The 13,822-nt window shown below is 45.9% G+C and overlaps 1 protein-coding gene across 1 annotated transcript in view; it reads right to left on the bottom strand.

The window, feature by feature from the left end:
* Positions 1 to 13,409, bottom strand: part of LOC123368413 (serine/threonine-protein kinase PAK 6-like) — a 50,029-nt gene extending 36,620 nt beyond the window's left edge. The window contains exon 1 of the mRNA XM_045013185.1: positions 13,305 to 13,409. The gene's annotated coding sequence lies outside the window, so the exon portion shown is untranslated. The remainder of the gene's footprint in view (positions 1 to 13,304) is intronic.
* Positions 13,410 to 13,822: the final 413 nt, after the last annotated feature.

The raw sequence follows: 13,822 nt of genomic DNA, 5'->3' as shown, positions 1-13,822 counted from the left end.
TATTGCCCCAGTTTGGTTCTAAATCACTTCTATGCACTCGTTCAACATCTTTTTCCTTAAAATAAACTCACAGGCCGGTTGAATTGCAATAGAAATAATGTAAAGTTTAGTCCCAAAAATGTTCCAATAGATCCAACCACATTGTGCTGCCTTACACGCCAGATATGGGTGGCAGGAGTTACACTAAAGGCACATCTGATGCTTCCTCCAAGGTAAATCATCCCTTTACTGCCAAAGTTACAACAGAGGGTCAATACGTTCTAGCTCACCCATAGTCTCATTGTGCCACCCCGGACAAATCCCTTCTACTCTAGTGTGCAGATCTGTAAAATGATTCTATTAACACCTACCTCACCCAGATATTAGACTTCATGTTAATTCATGCTGAATTCATATTTTGAAGTGCTTTGAGATCCTTAAAGATGCTACAGAAATACAGACTGAAATCTTTTGCAGAGGAAAACAGGGACATAGATTATAACCACCTCTGTTCAGAACATCTATTCTAGGTCAATGATCTGAAGTAGAGATATTAACCAAATTCAGATATAGTATGATCTATCTACTTTCTTAGCCAGCAAAATGGTAACAGTCCGCTAATAGCTATAACATGCTAGTTTTATTATTCAACCTCCAGCTTCAACTTCTACTTAAGCCCTATTTCTTGGTTGCTTTTTAAGACTCATCTGAGAGCTTTTGCTCATGTATATGATTGGCCTACACCTTTCCCAAGTACATATAAAACATTACATGGGCTGCTGGACAATTATCTCTGCTTATGAAATATTCCTGCTGGCCATATTTCAAACATTTACATTCAACATTTAGTGCCAAGTCAACCCCACTCTAGCTCTATCTTAGGGCACCACTACACTGACAAAGTTACAGTGCCAGCAATTACAGCACTACTCAGAGAGCGCAGAAGGGAAACCATTGTTGTGTGTTCACACTGACAGCTGCCTGCGCAATAGGATGTTCATATTTGCGGCACTTGCAGCGGTATTCAGAGCGGTGCGCTCTGGGCAGCTATCCCACAGAGCATCTCTTTCTCTTCTGCCGCTGAGACTTGTGGGAAAGCAGGGAAAGGGGAGTCACGGGGGTATCCTGGGTCCTGTCTCAATGACCCATGATGCATTGCGCATCCCAGCAATCCCTGTGCTTCCATCTGCATTTGGCGCCATGTTTCAACGGTTTGTGCACTGCGCACTCTGCCTCTTTTGGGCAGCAGGAACGGATCCCGAACTGCTGACCAGTATGCTGCTCACTCTGACCAACATGTCACTAGTGGCATTGGAGTTATTCCTTAAACTACAAAGACAACAGGATTGTAACACTGATCTTGCCATGCATAGTAGCTACGACACGCAATTGCTTGCAGCATTCATGGAGGTGCTGACCATAGTGGAAAGCCGCTTTTGGGCTCGGGAAACAAGCACTGAGTGGTGGGATCACATCATGATGCACGTCTGGGATGACAAGCAGTGGCTGCAGAATTTTCGCATGAGGAAAGCCACATTCATGGGACTGCGTGATGAGCTTGCCCCAGCCCTGAGGTGCAAGGACACAAGAATGAGAGCTGCCCTGTCACTGGAGAAGCACATGGCGATTGCACTGTGGAAGCTGGCTACTCCAGACTGCTACCGATCGGTTGCTAACCAGTTCAGAGTGGGAAAGTTGACCGTTAGACTCGTGTTGATGGAAGTGTGCAGGGCCATTAATCGCATCCTGCTCCGAAAGACTGTGACTCTGGGTAACGTGCGTGATATTGTGAATGGCTTTGCACAAATGGGGTTTCCTAACTGCAGAGGGGCAATAGATGGCAGGCACATTCCAATTCTGGCACCAGACCACTTAGCCACTGAGTACATTAATTGCAAGGGGTATTTCTCAATGGTTCTCCAGACGCTTGTGGATCACCATGAGCATTTCACAGACATTAATGCAGGCTGGTCCAGAAAGTGCATGATGCACACATCTTTCGGAACACTGGCCTGTTCAAGATGTTGCAAGTAGGGACTTTCTTCCCGGACCAGAAGATCACCGTGGGGGAAGTCAAAATGCCCATTGTGATCCTGGGAGACCAAACCTACCCCTTAATGCCGTGGTTTATGAAGCCATACACGGGGCAACTTGACAGCAGGAAGGAATGGTTCAACAACAGGCTAAGCAAGTGCAGAGTGCCTGTTGAGTGTGCATTTGGCCATTTAAAAGCCCGCTGGCAATGCCTGTATGGGAATAGACTCCTTGCTGATGACAATATTCCTATGCCTAGAACCGCATGCTGTATGCTCCATAATATTTGTGAAGGGAAGGGTGAAAGCTTCACTCAGGGCTGGACCACAGAGGCTCAGTGCCTGGAGGCTAAGTTTGAACAGCCAGAAACCAGGGCTATTAGAGGGGCGCAGCACAGGGCCATAAGGATCAGGGATGCCTTGTGGCAGCAATCTGAAGCTGAAAGCCACTAATATTTGTTGCTATGCTCAGGATTGCAGTGCATGAAATGCTAGGAGGTGATTGGTGCACATGATGCAAGAAGGGGGCTTAACATAATTGTATGTTGCTTTGCAGTGTTCTTTTTGCTTTCACTTAATAGAATAAAGATTGCTTTCAAACCAACACAATTATTTTATTAAAAGACAACCACCGGAGGAGAGAATCAAATGAAAAAATTCATCAGCAGGGAGGGGGGATGGGAGAAGGGGGAAAAGAAGGTCTCAAGAGGAGGAGGGGTTCTGGGACAGCTACAAATTTGTGTATGTCCAGGGATCATACCCAGCCTTCTCCTTTGGAGTACAATGCAGCGGGTGCTATACTTCAACAGGGCCAAACTGCAAAGGGATGGGTGTTGAGTGCAGTGGGTAGTGGGAGTCCACAGTGCTGGACTGTGAGGAGGGAGGAGTGGAATGCTGCAGGTAGAGAGTGGAGCCAGGAGGTTGATAACAGTGTGTTGGCAGTGTGTGGGAAGCGCATGGGAAAGAGTTTTGTGACAGCGGCTGCAGAGAAGGACGGGTGCGGAGCTGCTCGGTTTGAAAAGCTAGTATCTCCTGGAGTGTGTCCACTTGGCGCTCCATAACGTTTAAGAGCCGCTCCGTGGCTTTTTTTTTGGTGTGCCACGTTCTCCTTTCCGTCCCTCTTCTTGCTGTCCCGTCACTCCTTCAATTCCTGTTTCTCAGTGGCGGAGTGCATCATAACCTCACAGAGAAAGTCCTCCTTAGTTCTTCTTGGCTGCTTTCTAATTCTGCACAGCCGTTCAGCCAGCGATAACAAAGAGAGAGGCTGGGCTCCCAAGGTCAGCTCTGTGAAGTTTAAATGCAACATTTTACAGAAGCAGTATTGTGTGCAACACAGACAACACTGATTCAGTGCTTTAAAACACAGCCAGTACTCACACACCTGTCACTAACTGGCTGACCCCAGGCAAGTACACATGAGCCACTAGACCTCCAAAATGGTGAGTAGCCACAGGGGCAGGGTAAATCACTCTTTCCGGACCCTGCTGTACACTGGGTACATGGCTCTTGGCAGAGAGCTAGCAGTGTAGGGGGGGCCTGATAATCATTCCTGTCCCCACACTTTCCACAGGATGTGATCATTATGGAAGGTATCTTGCTGCTGAGGATGAACAGAGAATCCAGGGAGGGTCTTCTCCAAGCCTGCGGCTTCTGCTCTGGCCCCTATGCAGCTCACCTGTGTGCAGAAATGGTTCGTCCCATCCCCCAACCCATGACAGCAAAGTAGCGTGGGAAAGTTACCATTAATGGGGCAAGAAACAAAGCAGCTCTGCCGAGGAACCTGCAGTAGCGGATTGTCCAGTATCTCCAAGAGAGTTTCCAGGAGATCTTGGAGGGAGATTCCCGTGAAGTGAGGGAGTCTATCAACAGCCTATACTGATGCTCAGACTAGGCATGCAGTGAGAGACAAGCCTGCTTTCTGCAACCTGCCCCCAACAACTCACTTCAGCGAGTCCCAAAATCAGATCCACTTACCAGAGGCCTCCTCTCCTGTTTGCACTTCGCCAAGATCCGACTGACGTGATTGGCTAGGCTCCTCCGAGGTAGAAAAGAGCTCCTGACTGCATGCGTCTCTGACCTCCAACTCATCCTCTGCCTCTGGATCCCCCTCCCCGTCTTCGTCCAAGATTTCCTCCTTCTGGCTCAGTCCACTCTCAACTGGCATGCGAGCCAACGAAGTATCCACAGGGACCTTCGCAGTGGAGGTGGGATCACAACCAAGTATCACGTCCAGCTCTTTGTAGAACCTGCAGCTCCTGGTTGCAGCACCACAGCGGCGTCTTGCGGTAGGCATTGTGCAATTCCTTCACTTTGATCCTGCACTGCAACTTGTCCTGGTCATGGCCCCTTTCTGTCATGCATTGTGAAATCTATCCGTAGGTATCATAATTCCTACGGCTGGAGCGCAGCTGGGACTGGACAACCTCCTCTCCCCAAATGCTGATGAGGTCCAGTAGCTCGGCATTGCTCCAAGTTGGGGGTCGCCTGGTGCGTGGAGCAGGCATGGCCACCTAGAAAGGTGCACTGAGACCACTGAACGCATCACTGAGAAAATAGGAAGGGGACTTTCAATTTTCTAAAGGAATTTACAGGGTGGGGCTGACAGTTGGTCACCTGAGGGCAGGGCAGTAGAGTTCAAACTGATGACCAGAGAGGTGAGAACAGGCATTGTTGGACACCTCCTGGAGGCCAGTTGCAGCACTGTAACCACCACAGTGTCTACACTGGCACTGCAGCGCTGTAGCCCCGGCACAGAAAGCTGTAAGCCTCTCGTCAGGGTGGTTTTTTTAGAGCGCTACAACAGCGCAGTTTCTGCGCTCTAAGTGGCTTGGCAGTGTGTACACCTTGGGCTACAGCGCAGAAAGCTGCTTTATTGCACAGAAACTTGTCAGTATAGACAAGGGCTTACTCGGTTTGAGATCACTCCCCATATCTCTAAGAGAATACATTTTAATTCAGTAATGGTAGGTTTGCAAAGGAGGCGGTCAAAAAAGCAAACAGGATGTTAGGAATCATTAAAAAGGGGATAGAGAATAAGACTGAGAATATATTATTGCCCTTATATAAATCCATGGTACACCCACATCTCGAATACTGTGTACTGATGTGGTCTCCTCACCTTAAAAAAGATATTCTAGCACTAGAAAAGGTTCAGAAAAGAGCAACTAAAATGATTAGGGGTTTAGAGAGGGTCCCATATGAGGAAAGATTAAAGAGGCGAGGACTCTTCAGTTTGGAAAAGAGAAGACTAAGGGGGGACATGATAGAGGTATTTAAAATCATGAGTGATGTTGAGAAAGTGGATAAGGAAAAGTTATTTACTTATTCCCATAATACAAGAACTAGGGGTCACCAAATGAAATTAATAGGCAGCAGGTTTAAAACAAATAAAAGGAAGTTCTTCTTCACGCAGCGCACAGTCAACTTGTGGAACTCCTTACCTGAGGAGGTTGTGAAGGCTAGGACTATAACAATGTTTAAAAGGGGACTGGATAATTTCATGGTGGCTAAGTCCATAAATGGCTATTAGCCAGGATGGGTAAGAATGGTGTCCCTAGCCTCTGTTCGTCAGAGGATGGAGATGGATGGCAGGAGAGAGATCACTTGATCATTGCCTGTTAGGTTCACTCCCTCAGGGGCACCTGGCATTGGCCACTGTCGGTAGACAGATACTGGGCTAGATGGATCTTTGGTCTGACCCGGTACGGCCTTTCTTATGTTCTTATGTTCTTATATGATGCATTGGTTGCACTCATCACTTAAAGATTTGTATATACAATTACATTTCAAGGGGCTTTTGTACACATCTTTTGTCTGCTCTGGAAACTGCTACATAAGATCTACGTAAAACCTATGTTCTTTATATGAAGTTTTGGTCCTTGCAGCAAATATTTTCTCCTCCATTGCCACTAAGGAGTTCTCTGTCTCAGCTTGGAGCCCTGAGAATCCCTTCACTTTCTTTTTACCCTCTCCCTTCCCTTCTTCCCCAACTCCCATCCAAGCATGTAAAGTCTAAATCCTGGAATACGGCAGACACTGCTTACTCCAGGGTCCATTACTTTAGCAGAATACTGGTTGTTGCATGGTCGAGTTCTAACCTAACCTACACCAAGACACACACAAAGACTCTCTGGCACCTTCATCTAAGGTGTATGTATTGTCAGATTCCATAGACACAGTATGTGCATACAGGTTATACAGAGTATGTCTGGATGTTGTCCCCAGTTGGTATGGCCAAGAATCGAGTACGCATATTCATGAGCATCACATTCTGCTGAGTGGGACAAGACTGAATTCGCCAATGCTAGGTGTTGATTAGCTATGAGGTTGTTGCAATCACTGTTTAATGCCTTTAGTTGCTCCTTCCCTCAATAGGCAAAGTATTCTCCCTTTGCAGCAATTCTGGACCCTGTTGGCCTACTATGGGGAGAGAGGCTAGGTACAGGAATTGAACCAGTATCTCCTTCAGGACAGTGCAGAGCACATACCACTAATCCCCCTTGGATTCTCTTCAGGTAAATATTTATATTACAAGAACATAATCAAGTTCAGAATAAATCACATTTGAAAACACCTGTGGCAGCTCTGAAAATGTCATCAGTGTGAGTTATGAATGGGGACACCTGCAACATGTTCTGCTGATCTAGAATTTCTCATTGTGGTTAATTTGTGGCTAACTAAATACTAATTTAGTTAGGAGAGTGATAAAGTGCTTCACGTAATAAGTACGTAACCATTTTTTAAAATTCACGTGAATTTGTATATCCTCAGTAGCACTGAATATTATAAAAATATATTCACAAAACTTGGTTTAAATTAAAAACATGTATTTGCCTCAGTGGTATTTGTGATACTTTTAAATTTGTTTGTCACTGACATTCATAACAACTGAGAGATTGTTTTGTTCTGCAGAATGTTCATGGGAAGTGAAAATCTGGCAAATCATCATGGATTATATCCAAGTATTGAGCAAAGATTCCCTCTAGAAATATTTGGGTGGACATCTTGAAAATTCTTTTTTAAATTTGGCAGTACCGATTTAAAAAATGTGTGTGTTAAAGTTGGGGAATTTCCCCAGTGACAGTCACAATCCAGATACTTTTCTCAGGCTACCCTGTAAACATAGTCCTAGGGCTGGTTTAGGTATTTCAGGTTCCAAAGTCCCTGTAAAATTAGGCCTTGTCTACACCGCCACTTTACAGTAATGAAACGTTCTCGTTCAGGGGTGTGAAAAAACACCACCCTGAGCAATGACCCAAAGTCCATTGAAATCAATGGGAGTCTTTCCATTGACACTTCAGTGAGCATTAAAACAGGGATCTCTAGTTTAAGATGGATGTGACAGGGAGGAAATCTGTCTCTATGAGCTCAGTGGGACTGTCCAGGTGCTTAATATTAAACATGTGCTCACCTTTCCTGGCTCAAGGCCAGGGCGACCATCTTGAAGAATCAGCTCCTACCCAGCTCTCACTGAAGTCAATGGGAAGACCATCACTGATTTTAATAGGAGCTGGCCCCAGGTAACAAGAAAACAGTACAAGGCTGTTAGCTCTTAAGTGTAGATAATTTGGATACTAAAAATAACTGAACTGCGTGTGTAACTTATTGGTTAGTGTGTCTGATCCACAGAGGATGCAAGTCTGCTATAGCCCCCAATTGTTTAGCGCAAGATATAGAGACTTTTTTTTCAGTCTGGAGATTCCTTGTTCAATCGCCAGTGTCTGCCAACATGTCAGCCATCACACACACACACACACAAACAGAAGGGTTGGGGCCTGGAAAGCAAACTATGCCCATAATGTGGGAGGCTGGGTTGAGCTCCCATCCCCCTTTGAAAAATATGACCTGTTCAACCATTCTGTCTATGCACAGGCAATGTTAATAGGATCAAGCACAGATTATAGAGTGGAATTTGTTCTCTTTCAACCAATTAAAAAGGCAACAGAGGGTAATAAAAACAAAAAACTGCATATTAGGAGGCACTGTGTATCAGAGAGAGGAAAGTCTGAAAACTAGAAGATTGTCAATAAGACAACACAGATGCTACAGACAGTCTAATTTAGCCAGATTCTGAGGGGAAAAGCAATTAAATCCACAGCCATCAAATTGCCATTATTAGCTTGTAAAAAACTGATGAGTCTCCTGAACCTGCTTTACATTTTTGCTTTCTAGTTTAGAAGATGCTACATTGTCAGAATGAAAACACCTTTATATATATTTGTTGCAGTAGTATCTATAAAGAAACATTTCTGTCTCTAGTGAATTCACCGCAGTGGGGATAACAATTCCCCCACAAGTTTGTTCCTGATTCTTAAAACAGCTTTTAATTGATCCAAAGAACAAAAAAACCCTGACCTATAATGATTTCTTTGAAGGAGCTCCATATAATTGTGCTTTCCAGATAGCCAGTGTTAGAACTTCAGATCATTTTTCTGCCATCATAGACCATGCAAGATGTTAGAAATTTTTTATTTGAGTTTTTGTATCAAATCTTTTATTTTCCCCTTCCCCTCAATGATTTTGGAGCTTTTTTGCTGCTATTAGGGGTGTGGAAAGAAAAACAATAGAGGGGTACAGGCATGCAATTCTAAAACAAACAACCTGCACAGTCAACAAAAATATACCCGGGTGTCTCTTGCTTGGAGATTTTAGTGGCGCCTGAACACACATGTATCAGATTCCAGGAGCTAATGCTCACATTGCTTTGATTTTTCACATTGGTGTTGCTTTCTCCTTGATTCTAAGTCACCTGCTGATGTTATTGGAGGATGGTTACTTACAAACACGGTTGTTCACTCTCATATGGGGCTCAGTTCTGCAAGGTGCTGATAAGCACTCTGACCTCAAAGCAGCATAGCATCGAAGAAGGTGCTTAGCTTTAAACACATAAGTAGTCCCATTAAAGTCAATGGGATCGAGCCCATGGCCATCATAATATATTTTAAAATGTGACTTTAGTGCTAATGAAACTTTCAAGACCGACAGCCCTGGAGACTCAAAACCAGATCCAAGCCAGATCTCAGACATTTTACAGAGCTCCAGAGGCACAAAACAATCTGAGGGCTGGGGAACTCACCCTGAGCATTACTACAACATGGGAAAACCTCAGGGCCACCATAGTGGCTCTTACACCAGCCCTTCTGGCCTAGGGTGACCAGGGGTCTGGTTTTCAACTGGAACACCCGATCAAAAAGGGATCCTGGTGGCTTCAGTCAGCACCACTGACTGGGCCATTGACTGTCTGGTTGGTGGCACTGCGCAGCTGGACTGGCAGGCTCCCTGTGAGACTCTGCGCGGCTCCCGGGAGGCAGCCAGCATGTCCCCCCTTCAGCTTCTAAACATAGGGGCAGCCAAGGGGCTCCGCCTGCTGCCCCCACCCCAAGCGCCGCCCCTGCAGCTCCCATTGGCCAGGAATCTCAGCCAATGGGAGCTGCGGGGGCGGTGCCTGCAGACAAGGCAGCGCGCAGACCTGCCTGGCTACGCCTCTGCATAGGAGCTGGAGAGGGGCCAAGCCGCTGCTTCCAGGAGCTGCCTGAGTTAAGCGCCTCCCAGAGCCTGCACCCCTCATCCTCTCCTGGGCCCAAACCCCCTGCCCCAGCCCTGATCCCCCCTGCCGCCCTCCAAACCCCTCAAGTCCCAGCCTAGAGCACCCGCCTACATCCCAAATCTCTCATCCCCAGCCTGGAGTACCCTCCTACACGCCAAATCCCTCCTTCCCAGCCCCACCCCATAGCCCATACCCCCAGCCACAGCCCTCGCCTTCCCCCCCCCACACACTCAAACCTGTGCCCCAGCCCAGAGCCCCCTCCTGCACCCTGAACCCCCCATTTCTGGCCTCACCCCGGAACCCACGCGCCCAGCCCAGAGCCCATACCTTCTCCCACACCCCAACCCCCTACCTCAGCCCAGAGCCCCCTCCTACATCCCAAACTCCTCATTTCTGGCCCCACCCCAGAGCCCACACCCCCAGACAGAGCTCTCACACCAGCCCCCTGATCCAGCCCAGTGAAAATGAGCCAGTGAGTGAGGGTGAGGAGTGCGAGCGACAGAGGCGGGGGGATGGAGTGAGCAGGGGTGGGGCCTCAGTGAAGGGGCAGGGCCTGGGTGTTGGGTTTTGTATGAGTAGAAAATTGGCAACCCTATTCCAGCCCCCAGCATAAAGGGTGTGCCTGAGAGAAAGGGGGTGTGGCATAGTGTCTCTACACGCAAGCTGTTGGCATTGCCCAGCACAAAATAGGGCATGATGGTGGTGATTTATTATTTGTATTACTGTAGTACCCAGAGGCCCTGATGAGGATCCAGCACACCAGAGAGAGGATGAAGGAGGGGAGGCAAGAGTAACAACAGGAGCACAGGGAACAGGCATAAACCAACTGTGGGAATAATTTGCAGATTTTGAGGTTATGTTTATACATTTCACACACACACACACACACACACACAGTTAATGAACCTCTGCCACCCATCCATTTGTGGGCATCATGGTTGAGGTGGGTTTGAGACTGAACTTGAAGAAGGGCAGAGCAGCTCTGAAACTGCCCTGCTTTATGCCAGGGAACAGCCTGGTGGTCCCAGGATCAGTAGGTTGCAGGGAGGAGGGAAGGGTAGTATAGAGGTGGCCTAATGCCCCTACACATCCCAAGCTGAACCATGCACAACCCAGGACTTGAAATCATCTTTATTTTATCCACAGAACATGCACAGATTGAACAGTAGAAATGCAAGCTTCTCCATATTGCTCCACTAATACATCATACTTCTGGGACAACAGGACAACTGCTAGGGCAAGGGAGGAGCTCAGTCCCCATGGCCCATTCAGTCTTTGGCTTCTCTTCTGAGACTGCTAAGTAGGGTGCCATTTCTGGCAGTGGTTTCAGTGATCCAAACAACTGTTTACAAGGAAATGGTCTGGGGTCACCAAAGAGTCATGAGATGTAACACATTTCAATTCCATTTTTGCCCTGGACCATGTTTGAAATTAGCCATGAAAAGCTCTGTCCCATTTCTATTCCTCTGAGCCACTGCGCACGTACCCTTTTTATTACATTTGTGTAATTGTGACTCTGATGTTCACTTGAGAGGTAATTCCTCAAGTCCTGTTATTATTTACTTTAACTACTGGACTGCCTCGTTTTTAGTAGTAGTTTTAATTGAGAAGGATGATCAGTATTTAATTAAAGGACACTTTTTCAGGCTTACCACAATTTATATTCCCTAGAAATAGGATTCTTTCCTTCTAATTACTCTTTCAGGACCTGCAAAAGGCCCAAAATAAAAGCTGGCACCAAAAACAGAAATGTAGAGAGAATTTTGCCAAATAAGGGAAATCTCGCATGGAACATAATGCTGGTGCTGGAAATTAATTATACAGATTTCCAGTAGGTTTAAAATATGTCAAGTAATAGAGTAAGTGATGGTATCTATACTGTCCCTCTGACTGACTGCAGTTGTCAGTGCTCCCCTGCCTTTTTGCCACAAGTATGCTCCTGATGGGTCCATCTGCAAAATATTCTATTATAAAGTAAATAAAAAGATTACTGGGGCAGAATTCCTTTAGGTGTTCCAAGCACACCCAACAAGGAGATACCCTGAACATCTCTGCTTTTCTGAAATCTCAGCTGCCTTATGCCATCATTCTGCCCTGGCTTATTTCTAACCAGTCTTCAAGTGAACAGGATACTTGGAAGCGGCCCTGGATTAATGCTTAAGAGTATTCATTCAATCTCCCTCAAATAGACTCTTCCTGATGCTAAGGTCGGCAGTAATTACTATGTCTTAACTATGGGCACACAGTGGAATCAGACTGGCAAGCAACAGCATCCAAACAGACATCAGGCTCCCTACCAGAAAGCTGGGCACAAGATCCCTTCCCTGGGCAACCTCACCCAACGGCCTCACACCGCCATACACAACGTGACTGTGCACAGAACCTTGTCTCGGGGCAGTATTCCCTCCCTCACCACACACGAGCTGGGGAAAAAGAAGTGGCAAAGAAGAAAGACTCTGATATTACCCCACAGAAAGAAGACTACAAAGCTGTCTCTCAGGATGTCCTTTTTTAGCCTGTTTCTTCCATCCCAACTCTAGCTTCTGTAATTGCCAATTATACTAATTTCTTTGCATCCAAACTGTTTTTGCTCATAAGAGTACATTTTCCTTACTGTGTCCAAGAGCAAAATTGGATCTGTTTGCAGATATTTGTGTGTGCAGAGATCAAATCCACAGACAGAAAAAACAGAATGCTCCTGCACTCCGCTCTGTTTCCAGGCTCAGTGAGTGTATTCCTTAATGGCCCTGGCACCTTGAAAAAGTGCAGCAGAGCATGTCGTCTCATCCAGGATTATAAATTTATGAAAAGGCAACAATCAACCACATCCCACAGCATACATTTCCCAGCCTGTCTTCTGTTGTAGGAGAGCTTTCAGCTTTTAGGTTTTTTTTCTTTTGGTTGTGAAATACTTTTCCTAAAAGCATATTTTGTATTTTAGAGGTAAAGTACCATTACTTACTAGTTCTTCTTTGAGAGATATCTCTGTGCATTCAAAACCTATTTTTTTCCATATTGAAATGAGGATATGGGATATTAAAACAGATTGTCCCCTCAAAAGCCCCCTTGCTGCTGGGACAGAGAGATCTCTAGTGTTTACTGGCCCCTCCACAAACAGTTGTCAGCACAGCTAAATGCTAAGTCAGGTGTAATTCAGATGCATGCTTTACAAATATGTATTCTCAAGATCTTCATTTCATCACGTTATAGCCTCAAATTAAGAATCTTATGTTATGAGCATCACAAAAATCTTTTAGACATATGCTCCCAGGATAGGGACCATCTTCATTCTGCAGAGCACCAAGCACCCTGCCAGTGTTTAAAAAACACAAAATACAATTAATAAACAAAAATTCTGAGCTGGTCTCTGTTTGCTGAATTTCATTTTCTCTCTGAATCAGTGCCATCACCCTAGTATCTAAATCCTGGTACCTAGCATTTGAATTAGAAGTGGTTAGCCAGTATTGTTCACCGTTTGCCCAGGCTGAAGGTAGACGCTCTAGGGTTAAAAGTCTTTCCCCGTTTGTGGCTTCAGGCCAGAGAAGATGGCTCCTATTGGTTGATTTAAATTTCCAGCCTGAAAAGGGAGTGTCAGACAAGGGCTCAAATCTCTCTCAGTATTATGATCTTCTAACCTCCCCAAGCTTTCAAATCATCTCATCACACCCAGTGTTCATATGTGGGGGAAGCTCATGCTGGACCCTCTTGTCCACTTCCTCCTATAGCAGCACCCAAAGGGGTCTTACCTTGAGAAGATCTGTGAGAAGTCTCTCTTCTGGACTGACTTTGGCCACTGCTTCTCTCTGACTGCAGGCTGCTGCTTGTCTTAGATTAGGGAAACATCCCTCGCTTCAGGCAAAAATTCTCAGCAATTTCATCTCAAAGCTTCTTCAGAAAGATCCTGGTTCAGTGTCTCACACACACGCAAACACACATCATCCTTGCAGCTGCTTACTCACCAGCACTAGCCTGATGCCAGCTGCTGTGGAGGAGTATATGAAAGTGCCAGACGCCCCCTCTCCCTGGCAATAAGCAGAGGTGTTTGAAGTATATAAGGAAGTTATAAAGTCCTCACATTGGAGCATGGATGATACCACAGTGACAAATTCCATTAAAGTCTTGCAGCTAAAACTGATTGGATCCCACTGTAGATGTGTGCTCCTGTTAAGGTTTGTATTACAATGAATAGACATTTTCTGGGACTCCTTTATATTATGTGCTGATTCTGTGATCTCAGAAGAGAGGACGGGAGTAGGGGCTGAGT

Source organism: Mauremys mutica, chromosome 4 (assembly GCF_020497125.1).
Source record: "Mauremys mutica isolate MM-2020 ecotype Southern chromosome 4, ASM2049712v1, whole genome shotgun sequence".
Classification (NCBI taxonomy): domain Eukaryota; kingdom Metazoa; phylum Chordata; order Testudines; family Geoemydidae; genus Mauremys; species Mauremys mutica.
Note: the sequence above shows the minus strand (reverse complement) of the source record. Positions and strands in the feature narration are given on the sequence as shown.